Source organism: Oratosquilla oratoria, chromosome 15 (assembly GCF_046742065.1).
Source record: "Oratosquilla oratoria isolate Oo_2021 chromosome 15, ASM4674206v1, whole genome shotgun sequence".
NCBI classification, from domain to species: Eukaryota; Metazoa; Arthropoda; class Malacostraca; order Stomatopoda; family Squillidae; genus Oratosquilla; species Oratosquilla oratoria.
Window position 1 is genome coordinate 59,567,783 of NC_134791.1, and position 12,500 is coordinate 59,580,282.

The window sequence follows — 12,500 nt, forward strand, 5'->3', positions numbered from 1 at the left end:
CTTTCTCCTAAAGCTACAATTGAATTTATAAATTATTTCTGGTTTGTTCCAATCTATGCGGTGATCCTTTGTTGATGTATGGAGGAAGACCGCGGAGTTGTTTTGTGCATACCTAACAGAGGTTTTGTGCTCTTTTACTCTAGTATTGAGGTCCCTACCAGTTTGACCCCAGGAAACCTCATTACAATATTTACAAGGTAGTTTATATAATCCAGGGTTGTTATCTGATTTGAGTTTATGATATATGTTTACTACTTTATGAAAAATGTTATTAGGATAGTTGAAGACCAATTTAATTTTATCTTGTGGTAACATTTTAGAAGCTTCATCCAATAAATGGTTGTATGGGATCTTTATACATTTACTGTCCCAATTGTGCTGGTTCTTTGTTTGGGAAGAGTTCTTATAATGGCTGATTTTTGCCTTGCTAAGAGCTTTTGTCAACAACAAATTTGGATAACCTAATTTGCTCAGTTGCAAGTTTATTGCTTCTAATTCTTTATTCAAAAATTGAACGCTACAAATTCTTAATGCTCTTAAAGAGGCCCGAAGCAACACTTAGTTTAACCCTTTCTGGATGGTAACTAAAAAAAATGTAAATAGCTACCAGTATGCGTGGGCTTTCTATATACTGTGAAATCCAAATGTCCATGACCTTTGATCACTCATATATCCAGAAAGGGAATGCTGTTATCTTCTTCCCATTCAACTTTAAATTTTATACTAGGTGACAAATTATTAAGTTTGAAATGAAAGTCATTAAATGGTCCCCAACTATCGTCCCAAAACGTAAAAATATCATCAACGTGTCTAAACCAGATCATGTCAGGTGGCTTTATGTCCGGTAGTAACACGGTTTCGAAATATTCCATATAAAGATTAGATAGTACTGGGGAGAGATTAGAAACCATACTACATCCAAACTTTTGCCTGAAAAAAATGATCTTTGAAGGAAAAAACATTAGTTGTGATACATAGTTTGATTAATTTTAAGATTTTAGGAATAGGCAAAGGAAACTGTTCTTGGTATGGATTAAGGTAGGATTCCAAGAAATTTAATACTTCATCTGTATTGACGTTCGTGAAGAGAGAGACTATGTCGAGGCTTAGTAATTTACTATTAGCTGGTATATTACAACTTATGCTGTGAATAAATTGTTACCATTCCCAAGTCCACCCCACCTCGGACATGTGACTTGAGCCACCTCCCCTTGTTCCCACTTTGTACCTCTCTCACTGTATATATTCTTGTACATCTTACCTTGTACCTATCTGCTGAAGAGGACCACAGTAGTGGTCGAAATATACAGTTCGTCTATTTTTTTTCCTCCGACAGTGGGTTATCTAAAACATTTTACCAAAAGTGCTACTACATTTTTGTCTTGTGATATATATATATATATATATATATATATATATATATATATATATATATATATATATATATATATATATATATATATATATATAAGACTTGGTAAAAATATCCCGGAATTTTATGAAACCCTTTAAGAGGTAATCTTCCAAAACTACCAAAAGGGTATAAGATAGAAGAACTTCATTTGACCAATGAACTTTTGTATAAAAAACAAGTTGAAGGTGGGAAGGATATTTCTAGGAGGCCAGTGAATCAGTTGGTAATTAAAAAAAAAATGTATAAGAGGTATTAAAGTTACTTCATGTCAGTTATTGTAGTTCACATCCAGGAAAAGATAACACTTATAGACAAGCCCAACTTAAATACCTATGGCCAGGTATGAAGAAAGATATACATGCATATATAGAAAATTGCTTAGAATGTGCTAAGATCAAATGAAATACACCTAAACCTGTTCCTATACTATCATATCTTATCCCGCAGAAACCTTGGGAAAGAATTCACATAGATACACTGGAGTTAAGTATGTCTGGAAATGGATATAAATACGTATTTGTTCCTATTGATTATTTCTCAAGATTTTGTATTTTACAACCCATACTAAATAAGAGAGCTGAAACAACTGCTTCAGTAATCTATTATCAGATTATATGTTATTTCACTACTCCTAATATCTTAGTTTCAGACAATGGTACATACATACATACATATATCAAAGACTGTTTCCCCCTTACACGGGGGATAGCCAAAAAGAAAAAGGCATAGAAATCTCTCCCACCCATTTCATTTGCCATATATTCCACTCCCCACTACCCTCCTCCCTCCCTCCTATCTTGGTACTGGCTTTAATCAAATCTTGAGAGAATTATGAAGGTTATCCAAGATAAACAAAGTAAACATTCGAGTGAATCATCCCCAGAGCAATGTAGTTGTAGATCAAATAAATAAGAAAATCATTACATGTATTAGAGGTGTTATGGCTCAGGCTGGAAAGATGTTTAACCACAATGGCATACCGAGTGCCCAAGCCACAACAAAGTTAGAAGGGGGATATAGAACGCATCAGACATTTGGTATGCCAAAAACAGGACAGTATCAACCATTTAATATTTCAGTATGAAATATAATCAAACATACAACATAAGTTAACAAAACAATAATAATATTAATCCTAACACACAATAGAAATAAACGGGGAATGAGATATGTAGAATGTTTGAGAATGGGTAAGACTGAAACCTGGTACGTCGAGTCGTCGGTTGTCCAAGCAATGATTACTTTCAATCCAGAGGGGGCGAAGCTGGCAGCTAGCTAGAAGCGAGTCTGTTGAGTGTGTTTTTTTTTTTGTTGGATCTTTAAGGCTATCGACCTATAATGAGGTCATTAAGCCCGGTGTGAACCTGCGATCCTTTTTATTCTACCATTATAATTCCCACAATAGTCCAGTAGTGCGCAAATAAAATACTACTTTGTCAATAAGTAAACGGTCATCGGTCAAAAGGTTTGTAGTGCTTAGTTGAATTTTTTTCAGTTTACAATATTGTATAAGCGCTTGGCGCTGTGTGTTGTACTTGGAGCAGTGTAGGAGTATGTGTCTTATGGATAATATGGTGTTGCAGGTGTTGCATTGGGGAGGAAATACGCCGTTTATGTATGGGTTTAAGTGGGTGAGGCGGGTCGAGTTCATCCTCAGTCTTGCTATGGCGATTTCCTCGAGTCTGTTGTTTCTGTATGATGTCGACCAATCTGTTATGTTTTCCTTTTGTTTGTGCAAGATGTGAAGGTTGTTCCACTGGAGTTGCCAGTGGGTGTGTAATTGTTTTCTTAGTATGGAATTGAAGGTACCTTTGTCCAGGGGTATGTCTGTAATAGAGTCCTTTTCTAAGGCAGATTTAGCTAAGGTGTCCGCTTTCTCATTCCCGAAGATCCCAATGTGACTGGGAACCCAAGAGAGAGTAATGGACTTGTTAGTCGTCGACAATGTGCTAATGATTTTGCCCAGGAGGAAATTTTCCATATGATTACTTATCTTAATTGTTTGAAGTGCGCTCAGAGAGTCTGTGAATATGACAAACTTACTATGTGTGTCAGATTGAGCGTTTTCTATGGCTTTGTATATGCCGAAGAGTTCTGCAATATATATGCTCGTATGGTCCGGCAATCTGAACATCATCCGGGTTTTGTTGGTGTATAACCCTGTCCCAGTTTTGTGGCCGCACTTGGAGCCATCCGTGTACAGTGCCCTGTGGTCATTGTACTTGTTAATCATTTCTAAGGTTTTCTGTCTTGTTTCTTCTATTGAGGATGATTTCTTCCTGAGGTCCTGGTTGGTGTTGACATTCAGGGCGATGTTTTTCCACGGCGGTGGGTACGTATGTTCTATCTTTTCTATTGACCACAGTGGCACTGAATACTGCTCGCACAAGAATCGGATCCTGGTGGAAAGGGGATTTAGGCTGGAGTTGGTGAAGTGTTCGTGTTGGTTTACCGCTTGCTTGCAGGGATGTTGTTGGGTACGAAGCACTTTGGCGGCGTATCGTAGTGTGAGGTGCTCGCGCCTGTAGTGGAGGGGGGGTACGTTTGCTTCAACCTCCAGCCTCTCGATTCTTGTGCAGCGTAATGCTCCAAGTGCTATTCTTAGGCCTTTGTTTTGGATGATGTTCAGGGGTTGTAACGTGGTTGGTGTTGCCGAACCATAAATCTGACACCCATAGTCTAATTTTGATCTAATTAGGGACTTATAAATCATTAGCAAGGATTTCCCATCTGCTCCCCAATTTGTGCCTCTTAGTTTCCGTAGTAAATTAATTCTCTTATTGCACGTATCAACTAGATATTTTACATGGGCCTTCCAGTTTAGCCTGGAGTCCAGTCTCAGGCCAAGGAAAAAGGTTGAGTTTTGTACTGGAATGGGAGTACCATGTAATTGCAGATTTATTTCTGCCTGGGCTCTGCGTGAAAATACAATTACTGTTGACTTTAATTCCGAAAACTTAAATCCCCATTTGTCGGACCAGTCCTGGAGCGAGTCCAGGGCCAGTTGTATGCGAGAGCCGGAAAACTTGGCATTCGGTGAGGAATGCCAGATTCCGACATCGTCAGCGTATAATGAGTATTTAAGGTTCCGAGGTGGAGCGGGTAGAATATCGTTTATAAGCAACATGAATAATGTGGGACTTAACACACTTCCCTGTGGTACGCCATTTTCTTGGGTGCGTACTGTTGAATAAAAGTTTTGATTTTTAACGGAAAAAGTTCGTTCATTTAAGAAATTTTGAATGAAAATAGGGAGATTCCCTCTAAGGCCAAGAGCATAGAGTTTTTCGAGGATACCACGTCGCCATGCCATATCGTAGGCTCTTTCCAAATCTAAAAAGCAAGCAACAAGGTATTCTTTCCTCTCGAAAGAGGAAAGGATATCGTGTTCTTAGTTGTCCTTTTGGTCAAGACTACTTCTATTTTTCCTGAAACCACATTGGGCAGGAACTATTAAATTTTGAGACTCTAGAATGAATTTTAATCTGTTATTGGCCATACGTTCTAATACTTTGCATAAGCAGTTGGTAAGCGCTATAGGGCGATAGGAGGAGGGACTCTTTGGGTCTATGACGTGGGCATGTCTCCATGTTTTTGGGAACTCATGACTAATCCAAATTGCGTTGTATATGTCTAGTAATTTTTTCAGTGAAATTGAATTCAAATGTTGCAGCATCTCATACCTAATCCCGTCTGGGCCAGCAGAGGTTCCTCTACACGAGCTTAAGGCTTGTTCAAGCTCGTGTAGTGTGAAGGGGGTGTTATAATCGTGGTGTGTCTGTGTATGGAAGATCAGTGGTTCTGCTTCCCGTCTTTGTTTTAGTTGTAAAAAGATTGGAGAATAGTTATTTGTGCTGCTTGTTTGCGTGAACGTGTCTGCGATTGTGTTTGCGATGTCCGTGGGAGCATCTACAAACGTGTTTCCAATGTTCAGGGTCTTGATGCTGGGGGTATATTTGCCGTCGATTTTTCGAACGGCTGACCAGATTTGTGTTAGAGGAGTGTTTGCGTTTATTGTGGAGATGTAATCACGCCAAGACTTTCGTTTGGCGTGTTTGATGGTTCTACGGGCCTCTGCTTGCGTCTTTTTAAAAGTAATAAGGTTTGGTGCAATGGGGTTGTTTTTAAAAGTTCGATATGCCCTATTCCGCTTGCAAAGTGCTTTTCTGCAGTCTGATGTCCACCAGGGAACTCTATGCTTGAGAAATACCGAGGTTTTTTGGTATATGCTTATGCGCTGAATTCAAAATTGAGTTTGATAAATTGAATATTTTGTCATCCATATTATCCCCTGTGATGTTGACGTTTGTGGTTGTGCGATACATTTCCCAGTTGGCTTTTTTGATGTTAAATTTGGGACAGGGAGGGGGTGGGTTGTCTCCGTAGGCTGGAGGAGCCGTAGCGTTATCACCCCCTGTTTTTAGGATTACTGGGAAATGATCGCTAAGCATGGTGTCGTCATGCGTGCTCCATTGGAGAATGTCAGACAACGCAGGAGATGATATGGATAAATCAATGCATGAAAAGGTACCCCTAGTATTGTCTACACGGGTGGGGCTGCCAGTATTTAGGAGGACCAGGTTGTTGGTATTGAGCACCTCGTCCATCTGCTCCCCTCGAGGAGACGTGTGGTTACTACCCCACGTGTGATGGTGGGAGTTAAAATCTCCCACTATCAGTTTGTGGTGGGGTAGCTGGCTGATCAACTCGTTGATTTCCACTAGTGGAAATCGAGGGTCGGGAGGTAGGTAAATGGAGCAGATGGTGACTAGTTTGTTTTGCAGTTTTGTTTTGATTGCGACTGCCTCCAAGTTGGTAGATAGTGGTAATTCCACTTGGGGAAGGCAGTCGCTGACTGCAACTGCGACCCCCCTTCCAGGCGCTAACCTGTCCTTCCTATATATGGTATAGCTTCGTAGTGTGAAGTCTACACTGGGCTTAAGATGTGTTTCCTGTAGACATATTACTGAGGGGTTGTTGAGGGCGTTAAAGATTATTAGGTCATTTAATTTACTTCTAACACCTCGGCAATTCCACTGGATTATTTTCATTTTTATTTATTTTTTATTTATTTATTTATTTATTTATTTTTTTTTTATATTATTTTTTTTTTATCTGCTTCGGTTTCTTCCTTTCTTGGCCTTAGTGGGAGAGGTGTGTTTAGCCCCGGCTGAACGGTCTGGGCTGGTTAGAGGACTTAAAAGTCGTTTTTGAGAGACGGAGATCTCCATATGGACATCCTCTTCAGTACGTGTGGACACACGTTTGGAAGGCTCTGGGATGGCCGGGGAAGGAAGGTGCGAGTGAGTTTGCCTGTTAGTTTGGCGGTGTTCTTTGTCCTTGGAGTGCTTGGTCTCAGTTTGCGTTTCAATGGTTCTGTAGGTTTTTTTTACTGCCGAAGCATAGGAAGTTGCTCCGGAAGTACCAGTTGGGGTAACTAGTCTTTCCATCACACGCTTCCTTGCTTCGTAAAAGGATATGCCACAAGTTGCTTACTCGGTACAAATTTGTTTCTCTATATTGAAAGTGGGACATTCTCGGGAGGTTGATGCATGGTTGTTATTGGAGGGACAGTTGACACATTGAAGCACCTTTGCAGAGCAAGCATCCATAGGATGTTCGCCTGCACATTTACCGCATACGACTGTTTGTTTGCTGCAGAATTTGGCTAGGTGACCATATTTAAAGCATTTGTTGCAGCGCAAAGGGTTGGGGACATATGGTCGTGTTGGGACATGTATATATCCAATTTTGACATGATCAGGGAGGGTTGTGGAATTGAACGTGAGGATTATCAGGGGCGTGTTCACTCGCATGTTTCTTTCCCGGTCCAGTCGCGTGATAAATTTAACATCCAAAATGCCTTCAGATTTCATCTCTTCGAGGATGTCACACTCTTCCATGGTCATCAAATCTCTGCAGTGGATTACTCCTCTGCAGGAGTTGAGTGACCTAGGGAGGGATGCAACAACATCGAAGGAATGAAACTTCCTGGCCTTGAGCAAATCGCGAGTCGCTTTCCCAGAGTTGGTGGTGATTTGGAGATCTCCGCTTCTAAGTTTCTTCACTTGGTTGATATCATCGGTAAATTGAGACAGACATTTCTTTAGCATGAATGGGTTAAGGTCCGCTAATCGGGTTTGGTCGGAATGTAAGAAAACATGTCTAGCCTTGTCCGGGTCGATATTAGGGTCGTCAGGGGAAGTCTTCCTAGTTTGCAGGGATGGAGTTGAGGACTCCATCCTGCGCGTCGGGGTGGGGGGACGAGCCCCCTGTTACACAAAAATAAATATGCTCAGCAGAGCCAAAGAAAAATAATATAGAGGGGTCACACAGCTTCCTTTGGCGACTGGTGACAGCCGCGTAATAGGACCACTGTGTGCCCAGTGGTACGGGGTCTACACTACTTCTAAACTACGATAGATGTTGCTAGATTTCGCCGGGCCGGACGACAAAGAAGTCTCACGAGCCAACAAGGGCTCGTGCGGATCCCGGAGAGCTACGAAATGACGAGAAAATGGTACGAGGTGAAAGTGCTGGGAAACGCCCAGAAGTGGGTGGCAGTGTAACTGCCAGAAAAAGCTTTCCAACGTAAAGCTGGACCACGATTACAGTTAACTCTAGGGAGTAGCCCTAGCAAGCTTAACTATGCTCGTGTGAGTGCGTCTGTCTGCTGCCAAGGGCTGCCGACGACTGTGTTGAGTGTGTTTTTTTTTTTTTTTTTTTTTTTTTGGATCTTTAAGGCTATCGACCTATAATGAGGTCATTAAGCCTGGTGTGAACCTGCGATCCTTTTTAATCTACCATTATAATTTCCACAATAGTCCTGATGTGCGCAAATAAAATACTACTTTGTCAATAAGTAAACGGTCATCGGTCAAAAGGTTTGTAGTGCTTAGTTGAATTTTTTTTCAGTTTACAGTATTGTATAAGCGCTTGGCGCTGTGTGTTGTACTTGGAGCAGTGTAGGAGTATGTGTCTTATGGATAATATGGTGTTGCAGGTGTTGCATTGGGGAGGAAATACGCCGTTTATGTATGGGTTTAAGTGGGTGAGGCGGGTCGAGTTCATCCTCAGTCTTGCTATGGCGATTTCCTCGAGTCTGTTGTTTCTGTATGATGTCGACCAATCTGTTATGTTTTCCTTTTGTTTGTGCAAGATGTGAAGGTTGTTCCACTGGAGTTGCCAGTGGGTGTGTAATTGTTTTCTTAGTATGGAATTGAAGGTACCTTTGTCCAGGGGTATGTCTGTAATAGAGTCCTTTTCCAAGGCAGATTTAGCTAAGGTGTCCGCTTTCTCATCTCCCGAAGATCCCAATGTGACTGGGAACCCAAGAGAGAGTAATGGACTTGTTAGTCGTCGACAATGTGCTAATGATTTTGCCCAGGAGGAAATTTTCCATATGATTACTTATCTTAATTGTTTGAAGTGCGCTCAGAGAGTCTGTGAATATGACAAACTTACTATGTGTGTCAGATTGAGCGTTTTCTATGGCTTTGTATATGCCGAAGAGTTTCTGCAATATATATGCTCGTATGGTCCGGCAATCTGAACATCATCCGGGTTTTGTTGGTGTATAACCCTGTCCCAGTTTTGTGGCCGCACTTGGAGCCATCCGTGTACAGTGCCCTGTGGTCATTGTACTTGTTAATCATTTCTAAGGTTTTCTGTCTTGTTTCTTCTATTGAGGATGATTTCTTCCTGAGGTCCTGGTTGGTGTTGACATTCAGGGCGATGTTTTTCCACGGCGGTGGGTACGTATGTTCTATCTTTTCTATTGACCACAGTGGCACTGAATATTGCTCGCACAAGAATCGGATCCTGGTGGAAAGGGGATTTAGGCTGGAGTTGGTGAAGTGTTCGTGTTGGTTTACCGCTTGCTTGCAGGGATGTTGTTGGGTACGAAGCACTTTGGCGGCGTATCGTAGTGTGAGGTGCTCGCGCCTGTAGTGGAGGGGGGGTACGTTTGCTTCAACCTCCAGCCTCTCGATTCTTGTGCAGCGTAATGCTCCAAGTGCTATTCTTAGGCCTTTGTTTTGGATGATGTTCAGGGGTTGTAACGTGGTTGGTGTTGCCGAACCATAAATCTGACACCCATAGTCTAATTTAGATCTAATTAGGGACTTATAAATCATTAGCAGGGATTTCCTATCTGCTCCCCAATTTGTGCCCGTTAGTTTACGTAGCAAATTAATTCTCTTGTTGCACGCATCAACTAGGTATTTTACATGGGCCTTCCAGTTTAGCCTGGAGTCCAGTTTCAGGCCAAGGAAAAAGGTTGAGTTTTGTACTGGAATGGGAGTACCATGTAATTGCAGATTTATTTCTGCCTGGGCTCTGCGTGAAAATACAATTACTGTTGACTTTAATTCCGAAAACTTAAATCCCCATTTGTCGGACCAGTCCTGGAGCGAGTCCAGGGCCAGTTGTACGCGAGAGCCGGAAAACTTGGCATTCGGTGAGGAATGCCAGATTCCGACATCGTCAGCGTATAATGAGTATTTAAGGTTCCGAGGTGGAGCGGGTAGAATATCGTTTATAAGCAACATGAATAATGTGGGACTTAACACACTTCCCTGTGGTACGCCATTTTCTTGGGTGCGTACTGTTGAATAAAAGTTTTGATTTTTAACGGAAAAAGTTCGTTCATTTAAGAAATTTTGAATGAAAATAGGGAGATTCCCTCTAAGGCCAAGAGCATAGAGTTTTTCGAGGATACCACGTCGCCATGCCATATCGTAGGCTCTTTCCAAATCTAAAAAGGCAAGCAACAAGGTATTCTTTCCTCTCGAAAGAGGAAAGGATATCGTGTTCTAAGTTGACCAAATGGTCAAGACTACTTCTATTTTTCCTGAAACCACATTGGGCAGGAACTATTAAATTTTGAGACTCTAGAATGAATTTTAATCTGTTATTGGCCATACGTTCTAATACTTTGCATAAGCAGTTGGTAAGCGCTATAGGGCGATAGGAGGAGGGACTCTTTGGGTCCTTCCCCCTTTTGAGAATAGGTATGACGTGGGCATGTCTCCATGTTTTTGGGAACTCATGACTAATCCAAATTGCGTTGTATATGTCTAGTAATTTTTTTCAGTGAAATTGAATTCAAATGTTGCAGCATCTCATACCTAATCCCGTCTGGGCCAGCAGAGGTTCCTCTACACGAGCTTAAGGCTTGTTCAAGCTCGTGTAGTGTGAAGGGGGTGTTATAATCGTGGTGTGTCTGTGTATGGAAGATCAGTGGTTCTGCTTCCTGTCTTTGTTTTAGTTGTAAAAAGATTGGAGAATAGTTATTTGTGCTGCTTGTTTGCGTGAACGTGTCTGCGATTGTGTTTGCGATGTCCGTGGGAGCATCTACAAACGTGTTTCCAATGTTCAGGGTCTTGATGCTGGGGGTATATTTGCCGTCGATTTTTCGAACGGCTGACCAGATTTGTGTTAGAGGAGTGTTTGCGTTTATTGTGGAGATGTAATCACGCCAAGACTTTCGTTTGGCGTGTTTGATGGTTCTACGGGCCTCTGCTTGCGTCTTTTTAAAAGTAATAAGGTTTGGTGCAATGGGGTTGTTTTTAAAAGTTCGATATGCCCTATTCCGCTTGCAAAGTGCTTTTCTGCAGTCTGATGTCCACCAGGGAACTCTATGCTTGAGAAATACCGAGGTTTTTGGTATGTGCTTATGCGCTGAATTCAAAATTGAGTTTGATAAATTGAATATTTTGTCATCCATATTATCCCCTGTGATGTTGACGTTTGTGGTTGTGCGATACATTTCCCAGTTGGCTTTTTTGATGTTAAATTTGGGACAGGGAGGGGGTGGGTTGTCTCCGTAGGCTGGAGGAGCCGTAGCGTTATCACCCCCTGTTTTTAGGATTACTGGGAAATGATCGCTAAGCATGGTGTCGTCATGCGTGCTCCATTGGAGAATGTCAGACAACGCAGGAGATGATATGGATAAATCAATGCATGAAAAGGTACCCCTAGTATTGTCTACACGGGTGGGGCTGCCAGTATTTAGGAGGACCAGGTTGTTGGTATTGAGCACCTCGTCCATCTGCTCCCCTCGAGGAGACGTGTGGTTACTACCCCACGTGTGATGGTGGGAGTTAAAATCTCCCACTATCAGTTTGTGGTGGGGTAGCTGGCTGATCAACTCGTTGATTTCCACTAGTGGAAATCGAGGGTCGGGAGGTAGGTAAATGGAGCAGATGGTGACTAGTTTGTTTTGCAGTTTTGTTTTGATTGCGACTGCCTCCAAGTTGGTAGATAGTGGTAATTCCACTTGGGGAAGGCAGTCGCTGACTGCAACTGCGACCCCCCCTCCAGGCGCTAACCTGTCCTTCCTATATATGGTATAGCTTCGTAGTGTGAAGTCTACACTGGGCTTAAGATGTGTTTCCTGTAGACATATTACTGAGGGGTTGTTGAGGGCGTTAAAGATTATTAGGTCATTTAATTTACTTCTAACACCTCGGCAATTCCACTGGATTATTTTCATTTTTATTTATTTTTTATTTATTTATTTATTTATTTATTTTTTTTTATTTTTTTTTTTTTTTTATATTATTTTATTTTTTTATCTGCTTCGGTTTCTTCCTTTCTTGGCCTTAGTGGGAGAGGTGTGTTTAGCCCCGGCTGAACGGTCTGGGCTGGTTAGAGGACTTAAAAGTCGTTTTTGAGAGACGGAGATCTCCATATGGACATCCTCTTCAGTACGTGTGGACACACGTTTGGAAGGCTCTGGGATGGCCGGGGAAGGAAGGTGCGAGTGAGTTTGCCTGTTAGTTTGGCGGTGTTCTTTGTCCTTGGAGTGCTTGGTCTCAGTTTGCGTTTCAATGGTTCTGTAGGTTTTTTTTACTGCCGAAGCATAGGAAGTTGCTCCGGAAGTACCAGTTGGGGTAACTAGTCTTTCCATCACACGCTTCCTTGCTTCGTAAAAGGATATGCCACAAGTTGCTTTCTCGGTACAAATTTGTTTCTCTATATTGAAAGTGGGACATTCTCGGGAGGTTGATGCATGGTTGTTATTGGAGGGACAGTTGACACATTGAAGCACCTTTGCAGAGCAAGCATCCATAGGATGTTCGCC